Genomic DNA, 27482 nt, shown 5'->3' on the forward strand with positions numbered 1-27482 from the left:
ACCAAACTCCATGAATGTGTAGAAGTTTATATGGAGAAGAGACTAGTAATAGTATAATCAAATATATATAGCAATGCAACTTACAAAAGATCAAGACACTATTCAATCATCAATGAGTCACAACGTGCGTAGTATTAGGATAAATTTATCACATACAAAGTTACAAAAAGAATATGCATATACGATAAAATATGAAGTCAAACAATAAATTCTTTATTTCCCTTCCATAACCTTGAAAATTGGGATGGATTCAAGTTGTGCATGAACACCAAAATTACATGGGTGTTTTTGTTGATTTTTTCCCACAAGAACATTTGGAAGGGCTTGGGAGTAGCAAGGATGCTCCCATTGCCATTCTGAACATGATCCTATTAGGTACAATAACTTGAATTGATTAAGAAGAACTAGTAACTTGTATCCTACTAAGATTTACCTGAGCATGGAGTTCTTTTAAAAAGGTAAACACAATTTATAAAGAGAAAAATTCATAATAGGGAAAGGGAAGAATGATTTTGCCATTTCTTTCCATCAACCCTCCCATCTAAATGTCTAAATAAACTCAAACAATAGATGCATCTACCCAACCCTATATTTACTTCATTAAACTTTATAAAGGAATGTTATAATAGATATTTACGCCTATAAATAAGAGCATCACTACTTTCTAAGGGCTTCTTTTTGTATTTTAAAAGCTACAAATACTTGCCCACATGAATCATATGGTAGTGAACTTAGAGGTTTGAATAACAATTCTATAAAGTTATTAGGATCAAATGGATCCACTTCTATACATACCTAAAATGAAAAGAAAAATATTATGACAATTAAATGCTAAAGTATTTCAAAATTGATTGTGGTAGACATCATTAAAAAGTTCAAAGGATCCCACACCTAATCATATTATTTGAGACATCTGCATGCATAGTAAAGTCTCCATAAAACCTAAAAAATGAGTAGAATGCATCACAAGAGTATATTAAATCCATTTATTGAGATACCTACATTCTCCAATACTTGTCTTGGTGTTGTACTTGTGAACTTATATAGAAACACATCATCATTAACATAGAATAGATAGGGTCAGTCATGAAGAAGGATTTTTCAATAGGCATTGAAAAGGCATATAACAGTCACCTAAAGTATCTCTAAGACATGAATGCAATGCTATTTAAGTGATAATGTCATGCTGCCATGTGATGATGCAAGGAAAAGAGAATGATAAAGTATTCAATATAATAACATTTAAATGTAAAAAATCATTTAAATAAGATCCTATTATAAATTATTCAGTCAAAAATAAAGTAATGAATAGGTTCAAGAAGTAATAAAGGAAATATATTAGTGCCATGATCAAAGTGATAAAAGTTTGCATTCCACTATACAATTTTGGGGCTCTTGTCACTGAAATAAAAGAACAAAATTGATGTGACACACTAAGTATCATTCCAAATCCTTAATCTTGGCTTCTTTTCAAGTCTTTTGGATCTTGGAAATTTTGAGTTCATAACTTTTTCAACATATTTTGGCTAGTGAATATTTTTTTTGATAAGATTCTTTTAAGAGACTGACCCAAATTTTCTTTATGTTAATTTAATTTCTTTATGTTTTCTACGTGAAATTTATTTCAACAATTGAAGCAATACAAACTCTCATTTTTTTTCTATTTATGTTGGATTCTCTATACATTAAGGACACATGTTTCTTCTATTTTTCTCGTGTGAATAAATGTGTACTATTGTAAAATTTCTCTTGAACTAGTCTAACTATAGGCACTTTAGATTATTAATGTAATAAATTGTGTATGGTGGAAAGACCTTCACTTATTCTACCCTCTAACATTTATAGTTGTCCTCTTTGTAAACATAATCTAAATGTCCATTGTGGAGATGGTTATCAATAACATGTGTCTCAATTCCTTTTACAAGATCCAAGTACTAGTCTACTTAGATGTTGTGTTGGGATCTTCACTTCTTTTAGCATCTTAAGTTTCATGATTGAGATGTCTTTAGTTGGTAAGCTAGTAAAAAAATTCTTGATTTAATTTTGCTCATTTCTATTGGTCAAGAAGCACAGTCTTCTATTGAAGAAGGAAAAAAGGAAGGTGTGATTATCAATTGAGTATTTACTATGATTGACCAAAAAAATCATTGACCTTTGGGAAAAGCTATCCAAGTATGACTCATCCCGCCTACTATTTAATTTTTGTCGCATAACAACCTTGTATTATAGGTTCTTCATTGGTTTTGTCACCTTAAACCTCTAATTTGACCGGCCATTTTGTTGAAAATATATTACATAAGTTTATAGAAAAAATCGGAATAGACAAAATATTTAGTCGTTTCAACATTCGTTCAATTCCAAGAGAATAAATCAGATCCTTAGTATACTAAATGAAATATTAAAACTACTTTTGCATTAAAAAGTGGGAAATATCGCCTATTCAGATTAAAGTTGAAACCGCAACCTTACAATTCAATTACAAAACTTTCTTATTTCGTATATAAATTATATGATCAAATCAAAAGAGTACATGTGGCAGCGATAGTAAACGTCAGAGGAACAATCGCAACAGAAGAATACATCTACTTAAGACAGTTTTGGTTACAAGTGGAGGCATTTAGGTGACGGTGACCCTTTCCTCAGGAAACAATCTATAAATATTTTAGGGAGTAACAGAAGCATCATATTAAAACATATCTGATACGGACAATGAAGTATATGCAACCTAAACTGCATCAGATTAGGTCAGCAAACTTGTGAACATTGTTTTGGCCTATATTCGACTGCAAGATCCACGTAGAAATTATGAGTAAAAGCAAACAGTAAGATGGTGCCAGGACTGGTTGCCCATGAACTTCTCCAGAAATCCCAATGTCGAAAGCATCCACAATATATGTAAAATGAATAAGTATAAATGCCGGCCAATTTTCTAAGGTTACTGAAATAAATGTTAATTAATAATATTTAAATGACAATTGTTTAGAATGTGTTGCTTAGTAATAAGACACAAGCGCTAGAAAGAAAAAGAACAAGCTACTAAAAATGGAGGCATATCTCTGGAGTTCAGCTTGTGCAGGCAATAAATATGACAAAGAGAATCTTTTGTTATTATATTCCTAAAGTGTTGTCTTTGGATCTAGTACATACCAATCAAATGAAATTCTTGAAGCATCTAATTGGCATTGCAAATGATATAACATTAGTCTTTCTATGCGGTTGTGAAAGACCTAGAGAGCAACGATGGCATCTAATCTGCCTGTTGCTTACCAAATTGATAGTGCGGATCCAGAATGGCTGAATCCTGGCCACAATGCATGGCAATTGACTGCTTCAACACTTGTGGGATTACAATGTGTGGGCATGATAGTTTTCTATGGTAGTTTTGTGAAGAAGAAATGGGCAGTAAACTCAGCCTTCATGGCATTCTATGGATTTGCAGCAGTACTTATTTGTTGGGTAACATGGGCATATAAAATGTCCTTTGGAGAAAAGCTCCTGCCCTTTTGGGGTAGGGCAGGTTTTGTGTTGGGTGTAGATGATCTTCTTCAACAAGGGCCATTTTCAACACCATTTCCAGTGGCAACTATGGTGTACTTCCAGTTTGTGTTTGCAGCTATCACTCCCATTTTGCTGGCTGGATCTCTGCTGGGAAGAATGAATTTTCATGCCTGGATGCTGTTTGTTCCTCTGTGGCTTACTTTCTCTTATACTATTGGGTGCTTCAGTATTTGGGGAGGCGGTTTTTTGTTTGCCGCTGGAATAATAGACTTTGCAGGAGGGTATGTCATCCACCTGTCCTCCGGAGTGGCTGGCTTCACTGCTGCTTATTGGGTATGTTGCAAAATCATATCCTACCCACTAGCAATGGCTTCTTTTTTTCTTACTATATCATTACAAAAGCTTCGTTTTTCATTCTCTCTTCACAATTTCAAATAATTACAAGGAATATATTTGGCGTTCAGTTTAATTTATTTAACTTAAATATGAGATGAAATACATTTAATTTTAAAAGAAGTCTTTACCTTTAGAAGTCAATAAATAATGTCAGTGGAGCTATTCAATTGTGTTGACATGATCGATTTGAAGATGCAATTGAATCATGCATTTGCTTATTTGCTTATGATTGGTGTACAAGTTTATTTTCACGTATTTCTGAAATTAAAAAGGGCCTTGGATAGATTTAGAGTCTGAATTTTAATTCCACTGAATAGTATTCTTACTCATTTTCTCATGATTGGTGTGCGAGATTGTTTCCATCTATTATGAGTTTGAGAGGGGTCTTTGATTTTAACTACATTATTGAAGTATAAAATGTCTTCCTATTTTGTGAAATCTATATTTGTTATACATAAGCTGCAGTTAAAAAGTATGTTCCAATTTTCATTAAATATAAAAAATATTAAATTGTTGTCATGCTCAATATTTTGTTTATATATATATATTCTCTAGAACTATTGTAAATTAAATATATTATCATATAAGTCAAAATCTTATTTTCTTATTGGGAGTTTGAGTCTACTAGAGAGTAACAAATAATAATAATTAATCTTCATTTTGTCCAACTACCCATCTAAAAACAAGGTCATGATGTACATTTATATTTATAAGAAGTCTTTTTTTGAAGATATGCATATTCTTATCAATCTAGATATACAATTGTGTTGATATGATATTTATAAAAGTCCTAAAATCCATCTCAATTGTTAATTTTAGTGAAGTAGGTAATTGAGTAATCATAACAAGATCCATATATTCATTAAGATGAATTTAATTACTTGCCACACTAGATAAGGATACTGATGAATATAATTATCAAAGCTATACATCTTAGACATATGATTAGCCATATACACTGTCATACTACACTTTTTGCACCCAAAAATTAACATTGAATCAAAATTGAACTCCAGTTTATATTACTTCTCTATGTAATATAATAACCTAATAATATATTATGATGAATCTAAGGAACAAAAAACAACATTAGACACTATGCATATACAAAAAAGATGAGCAAACTTATTGTTTGAAGGGAAGAGTATATCATGGTGTGGTGCTCTATGAGATCCTAGAAAAATCTGTACTTGACAAGAAAAATGTTTAGAAATACCTAATTCAATAATACAACCAATATATCTATTTTGATGAGTGGTAACTTGATGTAGTCTTCTTAAAACTAGTAGAAGAAAAATAAGCTGAACAAGGAGTAGAAATAAAAGATTCCTTGAGTATTTTTTAAACTTGTGAATATCCATTTTGTAGCAATGTCATTAACTATGCCCTTTCCTTGGAAATAGTTAGACATGGGTCTCTCCTTAGTGAATGTTATTGGATATATGCTTGAAATCTCACTACATTTTATTTTTGGCTTCTTATTTCCCTTTTCCTTTCCTTTACATGGTATGATAGCTAAATGATGTTTTGGAATAAAATTATTTTGATAGAATTTTTTATTTAGATCTCTAGGCACCCTTTTGCAAAATGGGTCAAATTATGGTTTGATAAATAAATAGTCTAACCCATCTATAGAGGCATAGAAGAAAGTAGAGAAATAATGAAAATGTGTCATGTTCAATTTATCCCAAATTAAGAATTTCTATATTTTATTTATTTTATCTTCCTTGCAACCCACTAGTTGAGATCCTAATAATCTGAATTGATTCAAGTAACCCTAATAGTATAAAGTTAATCAATAAAAATAAATTTCATTCTTTTATAGATTATACTCTTAGAAGTTCAAAAGAAATTCAAGAGGTTGGGGATATTCAGGATTCTGTGTGTAATAAAAAGAAATTGTTGGTGAAGTATCAAGATATTGTGACCAAAGAACTTTACTGGAGCTTTCTAGATAAAAGTTGGTGACCATAACATTGATTTTTTTTCATCTAATAACTTCTAAACTTAGAGATACTAAAATAATTATAGATACTTCTACTCATTCTGGGGAATTTCACTCTAATGAGAACCTCTCTAAAGCTTTTAAGGACTTTTTCTCCTATCTTTTGAAAAAAGCCATCTTTTGGATTCTATCCCCTCTCTAGTGGGTGAGGAGACTAATCGGATGCTAGTTGTTATTCCCTCTATGGATGAAATTCAAAAATATATGTTCTCTTTTGAAGGTGAGAAATCCTAGAGACCTCATGGGTTCTTGATGTTATTTTTCAACACTATTGGGATGTTATAGGGCCAAAGGTATGTGTTGCAGTTAAAGAATTTTTTGGATCTAGGAAATTTCTCAAGAAACTCAATTCTACCTTTAGGGTAGAAGGAAGAAGTTGGGTCTCATTGCACAAAAGTTGTAGATTGAGATCACACTATTTAAAAAATAAGCACCCACTTTTAAAAAATAGGCACCCATTTTAGGCTCTAGTGCTCAATCCAAAATTCAAAAAATAAGAACCCATTTTTAAAAAAATTAGATGGCCATTTTTATTTTCAAAAAATGGGTTACCATTTGTTTTAAAATAAAAAATTTGAAATTTTTTTAAAATAGGTACCCATTTTTCAAAATTAGGTCCTATTTTTTTTTAAATCATTTTTTTTTGTCTTTTTTGGGATTTTAAATATGTTTTAAATGCTGATTTCACTTTCTCATAATTGGCACCCATTTTTTTAATTTCAAATAATAGCTGCCTATTTCTCACAATATGGGGCAATATTTTTTCACTCCTACCTCAGATTTTTTTTTGGGATAGGTTTGGTAAGGCCAAGCCTATGCCTTGATCTCTCAAGATTTAGCTAATGCATTGAACTAACAAATTCATGCCTTGCCATAATTTCCAAAGGGTCTTCCCAATCTAAAAAATGTATGAAAAAAAAATCATTAAAGTTCTCACTGTCCTGATTTCAAAAATATAAATTTGGTAGTGTTATGATTTTATTTACTATTTTTGCATTTTTTTTAATCAAAGGTGGTACCTAAATGTAAAATAATGAGGTTCACTAAAACTTTAATACCTTTTTTTTCTTAAATTCATTTAAATCTTATCAATCTACATAAAATTCTTTTGAAGTTTAACAAAATGAGAAAAGTAAATTTTTGATAAAATTATGGTGTTTGTACATGAGAGGTTTTAAAGTTTACTTTTATAACCAATTAAAAATTATTAATAATCAAACTATTCAATAATAAATTAAGGAAATATGTTACCATCAATTTGGTGTCTTCGATAACTTCCTTTAAAAGGATTTACAAAAAATTATTTATTTGTGTCAAATTATTGTGTTTGTACACAAGTGTGGTATGGCCATGAAACAAGCATTTTGAAAAAGTAGTTTTTAAAAATTCATACCAAAAAAATCTATAATATGGGCACACAAATAAATTGCATATTCAAAAGGTAGATTATGAACACTTCAATTTATATTTCTCAAGTTTTTAAATATTCAATCTCTAAATGCCTCAAATTTTGACATCAATTGACAAGAAATTTCAAAATTAGGAAAAACACTTCCACTTTTTACTCAAAAGTGAGACCCAACTTCTTGCACTTACCGTTCATTATTTTGATTCCTAAAAATGAAGGTACTAGAATGGTAAAATTCTATAGGTTGATCAATATGTGTGATTATATCTATAAGTTTTTCTCTAAACTTTTTGAATTATTAGATAGTAGCCAAAATGATGGGGGGTTGATCCCAAAGTACAAAAAAGCTGAAGAATCTACCAGAGGTTACCTCCTAGTCATCTACCCTATGCCAACTTTAAACTTCAAAAAACAAGATATAACCATAGCATAATTAATAGTACTATCAATCCTTAAACTAATATGTAGAAAAGAATGTAAAATAGACTAGCAACACCAAAACAAATTGTTGCTATTAGTCCCTTTAATTATCATAAGCATAAAAAATAGGACGCCATAGGGGAACAAGTTCATAGTTACAAGCATAAAAACAACAAAAGTAAACACCAGAACTAGGGCTAGCTACCCTCTGTTGGTGCTCAAAATTGCGTTCTTATTTTGAGCGACCATCTAAAATTTTGAGTCAAATCAAGCCTTATGAATGCCCATAATTCCATGTGTACCCAACTATACCTATGAGGCCCTTGAGGTGTTTAATGTTTCTAACACCCTCCATTCAGCCTATTTATGTGTTCCATGAAGATCAATTGTCATTCTGAGTTATTTGGCAAAGTCTTGTTTTGAGCTAGTTCCGAATTTGCATTTTCACCTGTGTCAAACAGCAACAGGAGACTGTGTTTACCAATAAATATCTCACACCCAGAAAATTTTTGTGATTCACCACTTTGGGAGTGTCTAATATCCATACCTGAGAACCTATGTTTCAGATTTTGAGTCGTTTCAAGTCCATTTGAATAGGTTTTGAATCCCTCAAAGTTGGTCAGTTACTGTTTCCATGCTTTTGCACTTTGCACCTAATTCTGGGAAGCCTTGTTTGACATGCAATAACTTTTGACCAGTTGACCCAAATGAGAAAATTCCTTTTGTGTTGTATTGTAGATGTCAGAGACTTGTTATGTTCCAAGTTTTAGCTTATGACGAATCCGTTTGGTCAGTTTTCAAGCGTGATTCCAAATGCAATTTATAAGTTTTAACTGGTGTCAGTAATTGCAGATTGATTGTAACCCCTGTTCTGGATGTCATATCTCCTGATCTGTGATAGGTGTAATCGAATGGTTAGTTTCCCTATGTTCTATACTAAAACTACTTTAAGTGTGCCAGTTTGCAAGTTATGACGAATCCATTTGCACACTTTTCCAGGTCAATTCCATTCACAAAAAATGTTTTCTGTCAGCATGTCTAGTTTACAAATTTTTGAGTGGCAAACTTTGACTGAACGCCATTCGTGCCCTGTTATTCGTCATGAGCCTAAATCATAGATCTGTAATGTACTCATGACAAAGAATGAGTTTCCCGGTTTTAATTTTCCAATGTGCTAATTTGCCTTGTTTTCAAGGTCAATTCCAAACCCAGTTTATTGCTTTCTAACGTGTTTCTCTATAGGTAATTTTAAGGAGGCAACTTCAAAGGTCGATATCTTTTGACCCCAATGTCTTCATGCAACGAGATCTTGCAAACCTACTGAACATGTTAGAGAAATGATATAGCTAGAGTTTTGGGTCTCTGTCAGATGTTTGAATCAGTTTTTAAAGGCAGGCAACAGGCCTCCTGATAGTGATTTCACAGTGGGGTGGAAATAATTGCATTAAGTTTTTAGTGATGATTCTATGATCAATTTGTGATTGAAGCTAGTTCCTGACATGTTTGAAGTTCTCAGTGGATCAATTCCATGAATCAGTTGTTCGGAAACGAAAATTTTTTAGCTGGACCCAATTTGGGCCCGGCTGAATCCATCAAGGTTGATAAAGCTCAAGGGAATTTAAGGATGTCTCGGGGGAGAAAGTAATAGTGTTAACCACCAGAATGCACTTTATATGTTTATCATCTTGTTTGAAAGAACGATGGTTAATACCTAATATGTGTTTACTAGCATCTAGGGCATTCAAAAATTGGGTTCCCACCTTTTGAGAGAGCCCACGTCAAGAAGGTTGAGCTTCATAACATATCCAAAGGAAACTTATTGCACGTAGTATGTATGATTAAATCATATCCAGATGCCACGAAGCTGTTGCAAGCAACAAACCAGTAAATAGCATGGAGCCATGGGAACGTTTGCATAAAACTTGGAAGATCCCACATTGAAATCTTCTTCAAAGGATTAAAAACAAGAGACAACTCGCAGCCATAAAGGAAATGGTAGAGCCAAGAGTTGAAGCCACCAAGAGGCGTCCACAGTGGGCAGAAGGAAGAGAAGCTGCAAGTTTAAAACAATCAATGTTTGACATGGAAGTCCACGCAATCCTAAGGAAGCCTTTCAAAGGCTGATATGCCAAAGGCGTTTAGGAAGCCCATGCAAAGGAGGTGATAGTTGAAAGTAGAAGCCTGCATGAGTTAACATGAAAGTCCACGCCAATAAAGAGAGTAGCTCACACATTGAGCAATCAACGCATGGAGACAAGGTAAAGAAAGAGGTTGCAGTCTTAATAGGCAAAGAAGCCAATTAAACAAGCAGCCACGCCCAAACAAAGGGCAGTGATCAGAGCAACGTGCAAGAGGAGCCTCTACATTAGAAGCAATTCCCATGTGTGTAAGAGGTAATTCATAGCAACTAGGAGAGAAAACTTATAACTGCCAATGCTGAAAAAGTAGCATGAAACGCAGTGAGAACCATGCCAAGAAGGCAGATGGGGAGCAGGCATAAAATGTGAAACAAAAGGCAAACACATTAAAGGGCAGGAGAGCCTGCTAAAGCCTAACGTCAAATGAAACCAGTTAGTGTTTCTAGAGGCAAATGCATCTGCAACATTGAAAAAGGATGCCTCACGCAGAAAAGGGAAGGACACCTTGTGTTGTCACCCCTGGAATAGTTCACGCATTGTTTTGAAGCATTTATGTTTTGACAAATTCAGTCTACTCAACACACTTCCCCACTAGAGATATATGTGGCATGAACTGAATACTGAAGGGCCACCTTTGCATAAAAAAACCATGGCTAAAACAAAAGGATTTAGTCCCATATTGCCCTTGTGGGGTATTTTAAATAAGTTTAAATACAAGTTCACTTCAAACACATTGTGAATTAAAGGCGGAGGCATTTGAGAAGCGTCTGGTCAGAGAGTAGGGCCCGTGGTCATATAGAAGACATCGAATTTGAAGCCCTCACAATATTTTAAATGAAAGAGCATCGAAGCTGACATGGTGCCAAAATTTAGTTTGCTCTAGATTTCGACACATGGCTTAGATCGATGAATAGCGCATGCCCACAAAACTGAGTTGCATGGACATTTAAAAATGCAGGGACGCGCTTGGGCACCACATGGCATGGTGGGTCCCACAGGTGATGCAATGGCCAAAATGAGCAGTTCAGACGGAGGCACAGGATTTAACCACGTGGCAAGATCCGACGGTCTGCGCATCCCTGCAATATGGAGTTGTAGGGATTTAAGTAATGTGGGGAAGTGCATTCTCGACACGTGGCACCTGGTCCCTGCGATGCTGACGTGGTATTTGAGAATAGTGGTCGGCCAATCAAAAGCTGCCACGTGGCAAAAAGTTGGTCAACTGAAGCTTGACCTCAAATTGGAAAGAGAGGGAAAATATATGATGTTTGAAAAAATAATTTTTTAAATATATTTTCTTAAAAAATGCACGTGATTGAGTTTTATTTCAAAAGGATGCATATTATAAAGTTTGGACATTAGATTTTTTAATTTTGGAAATAAATTTAAAAAATCAAATGTGAAGACCATGTTTTGTATACTAGAGGGGCCATTTTTAAAATGATTTTCAGTAGCTTTCTAATAAGAAAAATAGGCGATGTTATATATCGCCGAAATTGGGAGAAGACAAACTTTCTGATTTTGGAGTCAATTTTTGCACAGGTAGTAGCCGGTTCAAGCTACAAGAGGTTTTCTTTCAGGTTCCCAGATTGCAACCGAATTCAAGTGTCAATATTCAAAGTTGTTTTCTAGCATGGAAATGACCTAAATATGGTTAAAAGGAAGTGAAAATGAGATTTGAGGCAATTTTAACCATTTTCTAATCAGATTGAATCTCAATTTCATCAGTATTTCATTGAGGCAAATCAGATATTTTGGTGATTCAAAGAATTTCATCATTAGGTAGAGATATTTTCAAGTTTATTACAAGAAATGATGAGAACAGAATCAGATCAAGATGGGAGGAAAGAAGAAAGAGGTTTTTCAGTTGCCAGAAGATTGAATTTCAAGTGGACACTTGTCATCTTCAGATCAAATCTGAGAATTCTTTCTCTTCTATATCTTTCTTTCTTGCTTCCATTTGAGAGGTTCCAGTTTTTGTGACTGAGAAACCAGGGGGTTCCAGTCTTTGGAGAAAAACCAGTCACTACTGAGATACCAGATTTTGGATCCAGTTTTGATATGTTGCCATACTGCAATACCACATATTTTCTTCAGCAGAACTCTCATGTGAACAACATTGTAGCGATAATATAGATAGTTCTGAGATATTAGGTTGTTTCATGTTTTAATTTTATGCATCTGAATGTATAGTTTCAAGGAAATGAATACATATGAGCAACAATTTCACTAGTTTTGTTTTGGTTCTTGTCTCCTGTCTCAGCAATCTGTAAGTCTTATGTGGTTTTGGAACAAAGATTTGAGACCCATTTGCATCCCTTTCAAGTTGTATGTTTGATGTATTTTGTTGTTGGACCAAAGGGCCAAGTAAATGCTCGATATGTTTAAACAAGGTTACTAGTTATTTGAGAAGGATATTTTGTGAGAATGAGACCTAAATGAACACTGATGTCTGAATCACAAGGTGGTTGGATAGATCTGATGTCTGGGTATATGAGATACATCCTGATGTCACAGATGTATGTTTTGAATTAATGGAATTGCCCAATGGATTAGGCACTGATCAGTTATAGGATCACTGGTTATACTATTGCAATTTTGAGGTTTTGTTGAATCAACATCTTTAATCAAATGAATTTCCCTTTAATGTTGAAGAGCTATAAACAGAATGCCCTCACTCAGCTCATGAATTTTATTGTTTTGCATCTAGCTACTGTAGATATATGTTATTTCATAAGTTATTAGGAGAAATAAGGGTTTCTATCTGCTTTGTATTAGATTTAGCATATGCTTTGATAACTGGTACCATATAAGGAATCTATAGGTTCACTTGCCTAGGTTTTGTAGAGCCTGAAGTGCAGAAGGAGTATAGCCTTATAGCTGGCCTGGTGTCTGAATGGATGTGTTGATAATGGGAGTTAGCTACCCCTAGATGTGTCATATTCTCATGGGGATAATTGGAAACGGGTAACGTTTTCAAACACCAACAAAATGGCGACTCTACTAGGGAGATAAGATGGCAATCCATTTTGTTGAAAGAACAAGAGCCTCTGATGTGAAACACAGTGGGTATAGCATATCAATAGAAAGATGTGTTCCTTTTCCTTGCTAAAGTTTCATGTTCCCCAGTTAAGCTTTATTCATTATCAGCAGTATGTTGAAAATGGATGAAATTTGTGTTCTATGACTGTCATAGGTCTATCTTCAATCAGTTTAGTTTTTGCAAATACTGTTGAGAAAGTTTCAAAGTCAAGAATTCATTTATAAAGTATATTTTCTTTCCAAGATAATAATGATCTGCAAGTTTTTCCTACATTGAAAGTCTCGTTCAGATTTGTCAAGTGACTAACTGTGTTTTATTTCTCACAAAGTGTGAGTGGCGACTCTCAAATCTCTGTACCAGTTGTTTCTAGTTGATTTCTTTGCAAAATCTTGAAGGACTTTCAGTCGCATGGGCAGATCTAAAACTGTTGGTAGTTTCTTGGAAAGGAATTCTAAATTCTTGATAAGTTTTGAAGTGCTGTTTGAAATCTGTTGTTATAAAGAAATTGAAATGTAAAAATAGATCACAGAAGTGGTTATTTCATTCCTCTTGCAAAGAGGTGGCGACTCTACAAATTTTTGACCAGTGGTGTAAAGGATTTTCAGTCTTGCACCTATGCCAGATCAGCAGATCGAAGTTTTCCATCAGCACTTGAGGTATTTTGGTTTTCATGTTTTCTTTTCATGAAAGTCAAATGTTAGAATCAGTGCCTCTATTCTGTGATTTTTTGCACTAGTAAGAAGAGGTAGAAATTTTGTTGTAAGATGTAGTCAGATCTCAGATCTGAGATTAGTTTACCAAATTCAGAGATTTTAGAAACTATGAGTAATAACATTACTATGTTGAATACAATGGTCTACAAAAGGATTGTCAATCTTATAAGAATTGAGGTAGGAAATACTAAAGGTTTAAGTGTCAAACAATGTTATTTAAGGCTTAAGTCAGTAATCAGTAAGATGCCTTTTCATTGTAGACCTAAGGAATCTTCCCTGCCAAATGTTTTCCTTGATGTTCTACTACCCAATTCAGTCAATTGGCCAGCACCTATAAGGTACAAATAATTTTGCAAACTAAAAAATTTATTGAGGAGATGGAAAGTGATGATTATAGATTTCATGTTATGTCTTCTGATGATAATGAGTGTGCTGAAAGTCAAGGTAGTAATGAATACAATGAGTCCGTAGAGTAAGATAATCTATCTTCCGAATGTGAAGAGGTGGATTCAAATGTTAATGAGTTAGGTAATAGCAATCAGCATGAAAAATATGGATATGAAAGAGAAGATAAATTTTGTTACAGTACATATGAAGTTGAAGAAATTTGTAACAATATTAGATCTAGTGATTGCCATGATATGAAAGAATGTTGTAATAATTTTGATTTTCCAGATTATTACACTAATGATCCTCCCTTTGTAAGTTCTTCATGTTGTCCAGATGACAATCACAGCCATGAGAAGATTTGTGAGGCAGTCTTCTTGAGTTCTGATGAAATCTCTGTTTTGCTGGCTCGTGAGTTTGAAAAGCATGTAAGTATCTCTAAGGATCTTCATATGTCCTCTCATAATACTTTCAAATTCCCCAAAGTTTGATGAGAAAAAAGAGGTAGAATCTGAACAATCTTTGTTAGACTTTGGAGGTGTATATAACAGAACCTCAAATGTTTTTGCACATGACGATTTGTTGGATGTAGAGAAAGTTGATGAAGGAAAGTTTAATGTTGTTTCAGATTCTTTTCATGTTGATCTTGCTAAACATTGTTTTGATGTTTCATATGATGAAGTGGAAAATAGTAAAGGTTGTCAATCAGATTATAGATTTTCTTCATGTACTGATAAGTCTTGTAAATATGAGTTCAAGGTGTATTCCGACATTCAATTTGATGAAGAAAATGATAGTGATCAGCATAGTTTAGATCAACACTTTTAGAATGAATTTTCATGTATGGTGACTAATCAATGTTTTGAGTGTGAAGAGGTTTCAGTGAAGGATGAATCTAATTTAGTGAATGATACGACTGCAAGTAGACAACAATCAGATTCCAAACACTCTTTGCAGCCGGAGACACAAGGTGAGTTGAGGGTTTTTGGTCTTTGCGACTTGGTGAATGATGTAGATTTTGAAGTTTTTGTGTTTCTGATCAGCATGCATGAATCATCATTGGATTTTGATTCTCAGTTCAGTTTGTGTAGTCATGAGCATCCTGATGCTTTTTCTCATAGTGAGCATGAAGATGAAATGGTCTTTGAATTTTATATGCGCTATGAGAATGAAGGAAGTTGTTTTGTTTTGCCAAGTTATTTGTTTCAGTATGATGATCTAATTGGTGAAACAAATGATAATGAGAATTTCTATTTACCTCAAGGAGATGTAATTGAGAATCAGGTTTATGATAGAGGTAAGGAGTTCTGAAACTTTCTGGTGGCCCGGGTCATCGTGTGTACATAGTAGAGTAGTTTCCCTATTTTCAATAAAGCTGTTCAAGAGGTTTTTGTTGTCAAGTGTGTGGTCTACTTCTCCCAGAGATCTAAAATCTTTCCATGACCGCAAGGTACATGCATCCCTAGACAAAGCCACTGTTGGTGCTCAAAATTGCATTCTCATTTTGAGCGACCATCTAAAATTTTGAGTAAAATCGAGCCTTATGAATGCCCATAATTGCATGTGTACCCGACTGTACCTATGAGGCCCCTGAGGTGTTTAATGTTTATAACACCCTCCATTCAGCCTATTTATGCATTCTATGAAGATCAATTGTCATTCTAATTTATTTGGCAAAGTCTTGTTTTGAGCTAGTTCCAAATTTGCATTTTCAACCAAGTGTCAAACAGCGACAGGAGGCTGTGTTTGCCAATGAATATCTCGCACCCAAAAAAGTTTTTTGATTCACCACTTTGGGAGTGTCTAATATCCATACCTGAGAACCTATGTTTCAAATTTTGAACCATTTTGGGTCTATTTGAATAGGTTTTGAATCCCTCAAAGTTGGTCAGTTACTGTTTCCATGCTTTTGCACTTTGCACCTAATTCTGGAAAGCCCTGTTTGACGTGCAATAACTTTTGACCAGCTCACCCAAATGAGAAAATTCCTTTTGCGTTGTATTGTAGATGTCAAAGACTTGTTATGTTCCAAGTTTTAGCTTATGAAGAATCCGTTTGGTCAATTTTCAAGCGTGATTCCAAACGCAATTTATAAGTTTTAACTGGTGTCAGTAATTGCAGATTGATTGTAACCCCTGTTCGAGATGTCATATCTCCTGATCTGTGATAGGTGTAATCGAATGGTTAGTTTCCCTGTGTTCTATACTGAAAGTAATTTAAGTGTACTAGTTTGCAAGTTATGATGAATCCATTTGCACACATTTCCAGGTCAATTCCATTCGCAAAAAATGTTTTCTATCAGCATGTCTAGTTTGCAAATTTTTGAGTAGCCCACTTTCACTGAATGCCATTTGCGCCATGTTATTCGTCATGAGCCTAAATCATAGATCTGTAATGTTCTCATGACAAAGAATGAGTGTCCCAGTTTTCATTTTCCCATGTGCTAATTTGCCCCATTTTCAAGGTCAATTCCAAACCCAGTTTATATCTTTCTAATGTGTTTCTCTGTAGGTAATTTTAAGGAGGCAACTTCAGAGGTCTATATCTTTTGACCTCAATGTCTTCATGCAACGAGATCTTGCAGACCTGCTGAACATGTCAGAGAAATGATATAGCTAGAGTTTCAGGTCTCTGTCAGATGTTTGAATCAGTTTTTAAAGGTAGGCAACAGGCCTCCTGATAGTGATTTCACAGTGGGTTGGAAATAATTGCATTAAGTTTTTAGTGATGATTCTATGATCAATTTGTGATTGAAGCTAGTTCCCGACATGTTTGAAGTTCGCAGTGGATCATTTTTGGGAATCAGTTGTTCGAAAATGAAAATTTTTTAGCCAGACCCAATTTGGGCCCAGCTGAACCCATCAAGTTTGATAAAGCTCAAGGGAATTTAAGGATGTCTTGGGGGAGAAAGTAATAGTGTTAACCACCACAATGCACTTTATATGTTTATCATCTTGTTTGAAAGAATGATGGTTAATACCTAATATGTGTTTACTAGCATGCAGGGCATTCGAAAATTGGGTTCCCACCTTTTGAGAGAGCCCACGTAAAGAAGGTTAAGCTTCATAACATATCCAAAGGAAACTTATTGCACATAGTATGTATGATTAAATCATATCCAGATGCCATGAAGCTGTTGCAAGCAGAAAACCAGTAAATAGCATGGAGCCATTGGAATGTTTGCATAAAACTTGGAAGATCCCACATTGAAATCTACTTCAAACGATTAAAAACAAGAGACAACTTGTAGCCATAAAGGAAATGGTAGAGCCAAGAGTTGAAGCCACCAAGAGGCATCCACAGCGGGCAGAAGGAAGAGAAGCTGCAAGTTTAAAACAGTCAATGTTTGACATGGAAGTCCACGCAAGCCTAAGGAAGCCTTTCAATGGCTCAGATGCCAAAGGCATTCAGGAAGCCCACGCAAAGGAGGTGACAGTTGAAAGTAGAAGCCTACATGAGTTAACATGAAAGTCCACGCCAATAAAGAGAGTAGCTCACGCATTGAGCAATCAACGCACGGAGACAAGGTAAAGGAAGAGGTCATAGTCTTAATAGGCAAAGAAGCCAATTAAACAAGCAGCCACGCCCAAACAAAGGGCAGTGGTCAAAGCAACGTGCAAGAGGAGCCTCTACGTTAGAAGCAATTCCCACGTGTGTAAGAGGTAATTCATAGCAACTAGGAAAGAAGACTTATAACTGCCAACGCTGAAAAAGCAGCATGGAACGCAGTGAGTCCCACGCCAAGAAGGCAGATGGGGAGCAAGCATAAAATGTGAAACAGAGGGCAAACACATTAAAGAGCAGGAGAGCCTGCTAAAGCCTAACATTGAATGAAACCAGTTAGCGCTTCCAGAGGCAAATGTATCTGCAGCATTGAAAAAGGATGCTTCACACAGAAAAGGGAAGGACACCTTGTGTCGTCACCCTTGGAATAGTTCATGCATCATTTTGAAGCATTTATATTTTGACAAATTCAGTCTGCTCAACACACTTCCCTGCTGGAGATATACGTGGCATGAAGTGAATACTGAAGGGCCACCTGTGCATAAAAAAACCATGGCTAAAACAAAAGGATTTAGTCCCATATTGCCCATGTGCGATATTTTAAATAAGTTTAAATACAATTTCACTTCAAACGAATTGTGAATTGAAGGCAGAGGCATTTGAGAAGTGTCTGGTCAGAAAGTGGGGCCCGTGGTCATATAGAAGACATCAAATTTGAAGCCCTCGCAATATTTTAAATGAAAGAGCATCGAAGCTGACATGGTGCCAATATTTAGAATGCGCCGAATTTTGACACGTGGCTCAGATCGATGAATAGAACACGCCCGCAAAACTGACTTGTGCGAAGGTTAAAAATGTGTGGACACGCCTAGGTGCCACATGGCACAGTGGGTCTCGTAGGTGATGCAATGGCCAAAATGATCAGTTCAGACAAGGCACAAGATTTCACCACGTGGCGAGATCCGACGGTCTGCGCATCCCCGCAATATGGAGTTATAGGGATTTAAGTAATGCGGGGAAGCGCATTCTCGACACATGGCACCTGGTCCCTGTGACGCTGATGTGGTATTTGAGAACAATGGTCGGCCAATAAAAAATTGCCACATGGCAGATTGTTGGTCAACTGAAGGTTGACCTCGGATTGGAAAGAGAGGGAAAATATAGGATGTTTGAAAAAATAATTTTTTTAATATATTTTCTTAAAAAATGCACGTGATTGAGTTTTATTTCAAAAGGATGCATATTATAAAGTTTGGACATTAGATTTTTAAATTTTTGAAATAAATTCAAAAAATCAAATGTGAAGACCATGTTTTTTATACCAAAGGGGTCATTTTTAAAATGATTTTCAGTGGGTTTCTGATAAGCAAAATAGGCAATTTTATATATTGCCGAAATTGGGAGAAGACGAACTTACAGATTGTAGAGTCAGTTTTTGCACAGGTAGTAGCTGGTTCAAGCTATAGGAGGTTTTCTTTTAGGTTCCCAGATTGCAACCGAATTCAGGTGTCAATATTCAAAGTTGTTTTCTAGCATGGAAATGACCTAAATATGGTTAAAAGGAAGTGAAAATGAGATTTGGGCCAATTTTAACCATTTTCTAATCAGATTGAATCTCAATTTCATCAGTATTTCATTGAGGCAAATTAGATGTTTTGGTGATTCAAAGAATTTCATCATTAGGTAGAGATATTTTCAAGTTTGTTACAAGAAATGATGAGAACAGAATCAGGTCAAGATGGGAGGAAAGAAGAAAGAGGTTTTTCAGTTGTCAGAAGATTGAATTTCAAGTGGACACTTGTCGTCTTCAGATCAAATCCGAGAATTCTTTCTCTTCTATATCTTTCTTTCTTGCTTCCATTTGAGAGGTTCCAGTTTTTGTGACTGAGAAACCAGGGGGTTCCAGTCTTTGGAGAAAAACCAGTCACTACTGAGATACTAGATTTTGGATCCAGTTTTGATATGTTCCCATACTGCGATACCACATATTTTCTTCAGCAGAACTCTCATGTGAACAACATTGTAGAGATAATATAGATAGTTCTGAGATATTAGGTTGTTTCATGTTTTAATTTTATGCATCTGAATGTATAGTTTCAAGGAAATGAATACATATGAGCAACAATTTCACTAGTTTTGTTTTGGTTCTTGTCTCCTGTCTCAGCAATCTGTAAGTCTTATGTGGTTTTGGAACAAAGATTTGAGACCCATTTGCATCTCTTTCAGGTTGTATGTTTGATGTATTTTGTTGTTGGACCAAAGGGCCAAGTAAAGGCTCAATATGTTTAAACAAGGTTACTGGCTATTTGAGAAGGATATTTTGTGAGAATGAGAACTGAATGAACACTGATGTCTGAATCACAAGGTGGTTCGATAGATCTGATGTCTGGGTATATGAGATACATCCTAATGTCACAGATGTATGTTTTGAATTAATGGAATTGCCCAATGGATTAGGCACTGATCAGTTATAGGATCACTGGTTATACTGTTGCAATTTTGAGGTTTTGTTGAATCAACATCTTTAATCAAATGAATTTCCCTTTAATGTTGAAGAACTATAAACAGAATGCCCTCACTCAACTCATGAATTTCATTGTTTTGCATCTAGCTACTGCAGATATATGTTATTTCATAAGTTATTAGGAGAAATAAGGGTTTCTATCTACTTTGTATTAGATTCAGTGTATGCTTTGATAATTGGTACCATATAAGGAATCTATAGGTTCACCCACCTAGGTTTTGCATAGCCTGAAGTGCAGAAGGAGTATAGCCTTATAGTTGGCCGAGTGTCTGAATGGATGTGTTGATAATGGGAGTTAGCTGCCCCTAGATGTGTCATATTCTCATGGGGATAATTGGAAATGGGTAACATTTTCAAACACCAACACCCTCTTTGTGCCCATGCGTGTCCTTCTCCTTTTCTTTAGGCACATCCTTATCCACATCCTCCTCCTCCACCTTAACTAGTTTGTGCAAGATGGTCTTTAGCCATTCCTCCACCTTAAACCCCTAAATTGATCAAGTTGTCATAGTATATTTTCCCACATTCTTCTCCTCTTTATTTACCTATAAAAAGTAGAGGGGTATGGCTACAAAGTGCATGACCTTGGTGGAAAACTCAACAAAATTTTCAAATCTTTGATAGATACTATTTTGATTATATGCCAGGTCCCTCATAGACTACTCGAGCCTTTCTAGTCTCATATTATTGTGGCTATGCTTGCCTTTCTTCCCAACATCTCTTGTGGTTTCCTTCCTTAGGGATGTGATGTCTTCCCGCCTGCTTCTAGTCAAGTTAGCCTCTAGGGTGTCAGAGATATGGGAAGAGCTTAGAGGGTTGAAGGTACACTCAGTGTCCTAAGGTACTCTCCTCTTTCTTGCAGGTTTGACATCACTTTTGGAAGAATCGAAGGTGGAATCATGCTTTGGGAGAACTTAAATTTTCCAACTGGAGACATTTACTAGTTCTCCTATCACTCTACATACTCTTCCTAGTATCTTAATCTAACTCTATCAGGCTAACATTAACCACAGGGTGAATCATTTTCTTGAATTTTTTGAGGCTAGGGCAAGGGCTAGGGTCCAAATAGACTTGGGGCTGATAAAGACTAGAAGGTTAACCAAGAGTAATGGGTTTTGGGCTAGATGCCTGATAAATAGTTTGTCCATAAGCCCCTAATGGATAAGGTAGAAATTTTTATCCTCCTCATGTTTCCTCCTAGCCTTATAAATAAAATTTTCCAAAAATATAATAACATAAATTGGGAAGGAAATGTGGTATATATATCCTTGAAGTGATTCAAAATAGGAAAGTCCCAATAATATATTACCTAAAAGTAGTCCTCCTATGTGATATACCACATAATTGCATAGAAGATGGTGTCCCAAGGCTTAGGACGGGCTTCCTGAGAAAACCCTCCATGAATTTGCATTGTTTCCTCCTTGAATTTGAAAACTTTCCACAAACTAGCTTCCTCATTGACCTTGGCCTAACTCCACCAATTTTATCCTATCATAGTAAATTCCCCAACCCTCACAATAGTTTCCTCCAACATTTCAAATCCTATAACATTGACAGTCACCTTTTGGTCCTTCCAAGTCTGAAAGAACTACATCAAGACATTCTCACTAGTGCTCACGTCTTCTCCCAATTTGACCACCAATTCTTTAGATGACATAGCCTTGTTGTAGGGTTTGTAGTTACTAAATATAAAATGAAAAGCCTCAATGATCAAAATGGAAAGGTAGTGCATAACCATCATTATTATGCAAGGTTTCCTGAAAAAAAAATCCACCCTCCACAACATGTGTGAGCGATCTCTTTCCATCTATAAATGGTTCTCACCACCTATAGTGTGTGAGAGAATTCAACAACTTTTCTCTTTGATCATTAGTAGGCTTTTCTCTATATCTTGCTAAATCCACCTTCTGCATCCTTTTTGGGTAGTAATCAATACTCACGATAGTGGAAACGTTAATGTATATCATCATACAATCTTTTTAAACAATCCCTTTATGGAGCACCTTGAAAGCCTGCCACCTATTTTTATTATTCATATAGCATTATTAAAAGTACACTCCCTTTCCATCATAACTTGTGTTGATGAAGACAAAAATATGGCATGCTCTCATTCAACTAATCTCCTACCACCATGGCAAAATTTATCCAGCTCATCTACCATGTCATTCCCTTCCTCATATATGTGAACAACATAGATCTCATGGTAATCTTCCATCAACCTTCAGATTTTATTGATTATGACTTTAATCGACTAGTTACACTAGCCCTCACCCTTAGCAGCCTTAATGATTAGCATAGTGTCCCCCTCAATGGAAAGCTTATTGATTTCCTAAGCTCTCGCAATTCTCAACCCCAATAGGAGAGCTAGTGCTTTAGCTTCATTGTTAGAGCCTCCTTCATATTTTCTAGTATATAGGTGACTACCATATTTCCCATACTATTAAGAAGGACACCTCTCACTATAGTCTTTCACATCATGGTCGAGCCATAAAAATTTAGTTTGAATCAAGACTCAAGGGGTGGGTGCCACATCATCTTCTTTCTAGTCAAGACTTTCAAATTGTCAAATTGTACCATAATTGAGTCAAAATTCCAAGTCGATGCCTATTTAATATCTATTCCACTTAGGGAGTTTGGGGGAGGGGGACTTCCAATGTTAGATACTACTACATTCTTTTAGGAGCCTAATAATCTACTAGGCCACCCCTAAACTAGTACTGGCATGTTACCTGAAAACCTTATTGTTTCTCTCCTTCCAGATTTTCCAAGTAACATATGAGCAAATAATTGACCATAAGTTTCTAAGATATGGGTGAGAAAATAGACTATCCAATGAATAAATTGCTTCAACTCACTCTACATACATGACTACACCTCCCATAAGGTAAGGACTTCCCTCTAAACATCTATGGAAAAGGGGCAATGGCTAAGTACCTGTGTGGAATAGATTTCCCATCTTGGAGACATAAAATGTAGCAGTTAGCAAGTTAACACCCTCTACACTCAAGGTTATCTACAGTGAGGATCAAACCATGAAAAGTCATCCACCAAAAGTAATTTATCTTTGGTAAGATCCAAGGGTGCCAGGATTTTCTCCAATCAACCTAGGTCACACCCCCCATACAATAGAGATAAGTAGACTTAATTATGAACTCCCCCAAGGGTGTGAGTTTCCACACTAAGGAGTCATCAACTAGCATGAGGGAGATACTATAGGTATGGTGCAGGTCTTGTAGCTCTTGGCAAAGCCTGAACTCTATTGGCTCAAGGTTCTATAAAGTTATCTATTATCTACTAGGGGTAATAAAGTTTCAAGTCTGATGGCCATACAATTTATTGCACTTCTCATGCATAGGTAAACACTTAGTATGCATAAGGGTATCTAGAAGAATTTGGTATAGCTTTGATACCATGTAAGAATTTTCCTTAGGGTAGAATTCACCCAAGACCTAGAACTCAAGCACAAGCACAATAATAGACCAAAAGAGTATGATCAAAATGATGATATGATATTCATTCAATGTGAAACTACACTAGGAGTGCCTGTATATAAAGGCCTCTAGAATACTTCTAGAATGCATAGGAATCAGTAACATGATAAGTTGTACAACTAGGCACATGTCCACCAAATATGGTTATACTCCATTAAGCACAGGAGTAAGTGCAATGATGAGAGGATAAGCCTACAAAGGTGTACCATGCAAAATAATGTTTTAGACACCATGTGCTAAATTAGGAGTGAATAACTATGTTGTCCACATGGCAATGCAGTTAATTATACAAACTCCAATTTTTTAGACACCATGTGTTGAATTAGAGTTCCTTACTCCAGTGTTGTCAACATGACAACTCAAAAGAGTACACAAACTCCTAAGTGTCTCACCTAAGAAATAATAAAATAATGCATTAACCTAAGTAAACTTAAGTAAAGTGTAAATAGTAAATACTTATTTACACCAAAATCCCCCCTAAGTGTAACTTAGGGAAATGCACTTAAGCTTACGAAAGCTAGGATGAAATGCATGATGGATCCCAACTACTAGGCCATGTTAGGTACCCATGTACATAATGAAATGAAATCTCTCATAAAACAAAGAAAGAGGGAAAACCTCATGGGAAAAATCCTCTTCCAAAAAGAGAGATAAGAAAACTAGATGCATGGATGGATGGAGTAATCAAGACTCCCCCATTATGACATACATCAAGTATATACAATAGATAAATATGAGAAGAAAGCAGTCGAAGAAGAGGAAAAGGTCCCCTCCTTAAGAGAGAAGAAGAAGAGAGACAAGGTAGTCCTGCCAAAAAATGTAGAGTGCCAATCAGTGATAGTTGCTCTGCTGTAGAAGCTGATGTAGGAATGCTAAATAATGTTCCTCCCTTTTGGAAGAAACAATATCATGGGTACATAAGGGATGCTTCCCTTATGTGTAGAAAGAATCTCGATGATCAATGATGCCTTTGAAACCTAATCAAATATTGCTCTGTCGACACTGACTGTCACCCCTTCTAATGTTGCTGAAAAGAATAATGCTACATCTAGCAAGGATGTATGTAGAACCTATCCCAAAGAATCTACTATCTCCTCAACTAACAAAGAGACCTCCTACAACTGTTGTACATAAGTATCCACAATCATATGAACCTGTGAAGATCGATCATGTAGACAATGGATATGAGGGTCAGAGTAAGCCCTCACAACAACTAAAGAAGGATCTTCTCCAAAAAAAGAAAAGATGTATATCATCAATGATGTCTTTCAAATATGCTATTTGTGACTCCATGAACAAACCCAAAATATCTATCAAGAAGTCATCCACTGATGTTGGAGCTTGAAGACAAGGTGTACCCTGCTATGCTAGACCTATCACTATGGCAATATGTGCATTTGGAATTTGTTGATGTTGTAACCTCACACTATATATGTCAATAGGATCCCACATATCTAAATCTATTGAAGCACTATTACTAGAGTCATGATCAGTTTCCACAATGCATGAAGTAGTCTCCTCAACAAAGAGAAGACAAATGGTATCGATGATGTCTCCCACATCTTCAATGTGAGGCTCCACAAATAGACCTACAATATCTAGAAGGAAGTCATGTCTTAAAGCTGAAGTAGGAAGACATCGTATATCCCATTGCACTAAATTAGGAGCATCTATGGATGGAACTAGATTAGTAGTATTAACAAGAGCATCGGGAGGTGTGATCTCATCTAGAGGTGAAGGAACCAATACTAGAGCTGCTAAAGATAGAATGTCATCTAGAAAAGGAGGAACTGTTGGATCTCCATATTCTTTCCAAAGAGCCATCCACACATCATACGGGTGAATGAGCCTTTTAATGACATGCCAAGGATTAGAAATCATATTTATTATAATAATATCCAAGAGTCTATTAATATGTGGTTGTGTTTCAGTGTCAGAGATTAGTTTGTTGGAACATAAATAAGGAAATACCTACTTATGCTCACTTTTTAGATGATTAATGACTAAAGCACTCCATTTTTTATAGTTCTTTTTTGTCAATAGAGGTCTAATCCCAAACTGACATGTGATACAAAACTCATCCATTGGATCAATGACTGTAAGCCCCCCCCAAAATGCAAAAATATTCAATCAACACCCCCCCCCCCCCCCCCCTCCCCACCATGTATGATTTGGCACTAAGTGCGATATCCACATGCCAATTTAGGGCCTATTTTTGAAAGTAGTGTTTCTATCCATAGAAGCCTATAATCTGATTATAGATCTAGAATATAGAAAAAAAAAATATGAACTTTCAAAAAAATAGAACCTAATTATGTGTCCAGATGAGCCCATAATAAGCATTTGAAGTGGCAAAAATCAAGATTTGTGAGTTGTAAAAAAATTTAGGAATAGTGATCCCAAACCACCTACACCAATGTGTAGACCATTAAATTCTACCCCAAAATATAAAAACTTGCTCTCAAAAAGGAGTTCATATGAGAGAGATATCATTGTTTGAAAATTGTTGTTGTAATTATTTTTCCCGAATCGCTACTATCGCACCTCCAAGAAACAAATGGCTTAGGATTTGGTCGCAGATGTCCAATTTGGATGAATCAAAATCTAATATGGGGTTTTTTTGACCTTCTGAATGTGATGCAAATACCTGATTTGCACCAGCAAGCTCCAATCTTCACATATAAAAAAATTTCCCCTACTGCCCTGATTGCCAAAAATTTCTCAAAAAATAATGCAAATTCAAAAAAATTGAAGAGATTGAAATGATAAAATATGCAGATCTGAAATTTAAATTTAGAGATCTGAAATGATCATACCAATTCTACAAATCAGGCCTTCGAGTTAGGGTTTACAAAAAAAAATTGCCTCAATTTTGACTATGGCCCAACATAAGTGAATTTATAGTCAAATTTCACTAAATCAACACTCTACATGCAATGGCAAGGTCCAGTTTGGCTCTAGATGCTCCCATTGTCTATGGATTCTCTGGATCTAGGTTGAGGTACATAAGCAATAATGGTGTTGAACTGCTATGTGAAGAGAATCTCCCTCAGCTCTAATACCATGTAAGAATTTGGTATAGCTCTAATTCCATGTAAGAATTTTCCTTAGCAACTCAAGCACAAGCACAAGCACATTAGTAGACCAAAAGAGTATAATCAGAATGATGATATGATATTCATTCAATGTGAAAGTACACTAGTAGTTCCTATATATAAAGGCCTCTAGAATGCTTCTACAATGCATAGGAATCAGTAACATGATCTAAGTCATACAACTAGGCACATGTCCACCAAATATGGGTTATCCTCCATTAAGCACAGGAGTAAGTGCGATGATGGGAGGATAAGCCTACAAAGGTGTAGCACAAAAAATAATGTTGTAGACACCGTGTGCTAAATTAGGAGTGCAAATAATTGTGTTTTATACATGACAACTCAGTTAATTATGCAAACTCCAGTGTTGTAGACACCATGTGCTAAATTAGAGTTGCTTACTCCAATGTTGTCAACATGACAATTCATAAGAGTACACAAACTCCTAAGTGTCTCACTTAAGAAATAATAAAATAATGCATTAACCTAAGTAAACTTAAGTAAAGTGTAAATAGTAAATACTTATTTACACCAACATGGTTATTATGAATCCATTGATCTTTCGAGAAGTCAATAGAATTGTCATTCCTCATAATCTAGTGACAATCCATTTTTTAGGATCTTTTGGGTGTTAACCACATTGTTTTAGATCTTGGAGCCCTTAGGGAGATCATATGTCCAAGGTAATTGGTGAAGAGAAGATCTTCTAAGATATTTAGCCTTTATAATGTTACACCAACTACCTTGGGAGATCACCAATTTTGGAAAATTTTAATTAATAGGGCCTTATATAAGTTTTGTATTCCTCTTAAATTTAGATCTCCAAAAGCTTTCGATTGACAAACTTTCTCCCAGCTAAC

At 35.4% G+C, this 27482-nt stretch overlaps 1 pseudogene; it reads left to right on the forward strand.

Moving 5' to 3' along the window:
• The first annotated feature begins 3240 nt into the window (after nucleotides 1-3240).
• LOC149546644 (ammonium transporter 2 member 5 pseudogene) overlaps nucleotides 3241-27482 on the forward strand; it is a 56956-nt pseudogene continuing 32714 nt past the window's right edge.

Source organism: Cupressus sempervirens, chromosome 7 (assembly GCF_028749045.1).
Source record: "Cupressus sempervirens isolate cs-2001-9-10 chromosome 7, ASM2874904v1, whole genome shotgun sequence".
Classification (NCBI taxonomy): domain Eukaryota; kingdom Viridiplantae; phylum Streptophyta; class Pinopsida; order Cupressales; family Cupressaceae; genus Cupressus; species Cupressus sempervirens.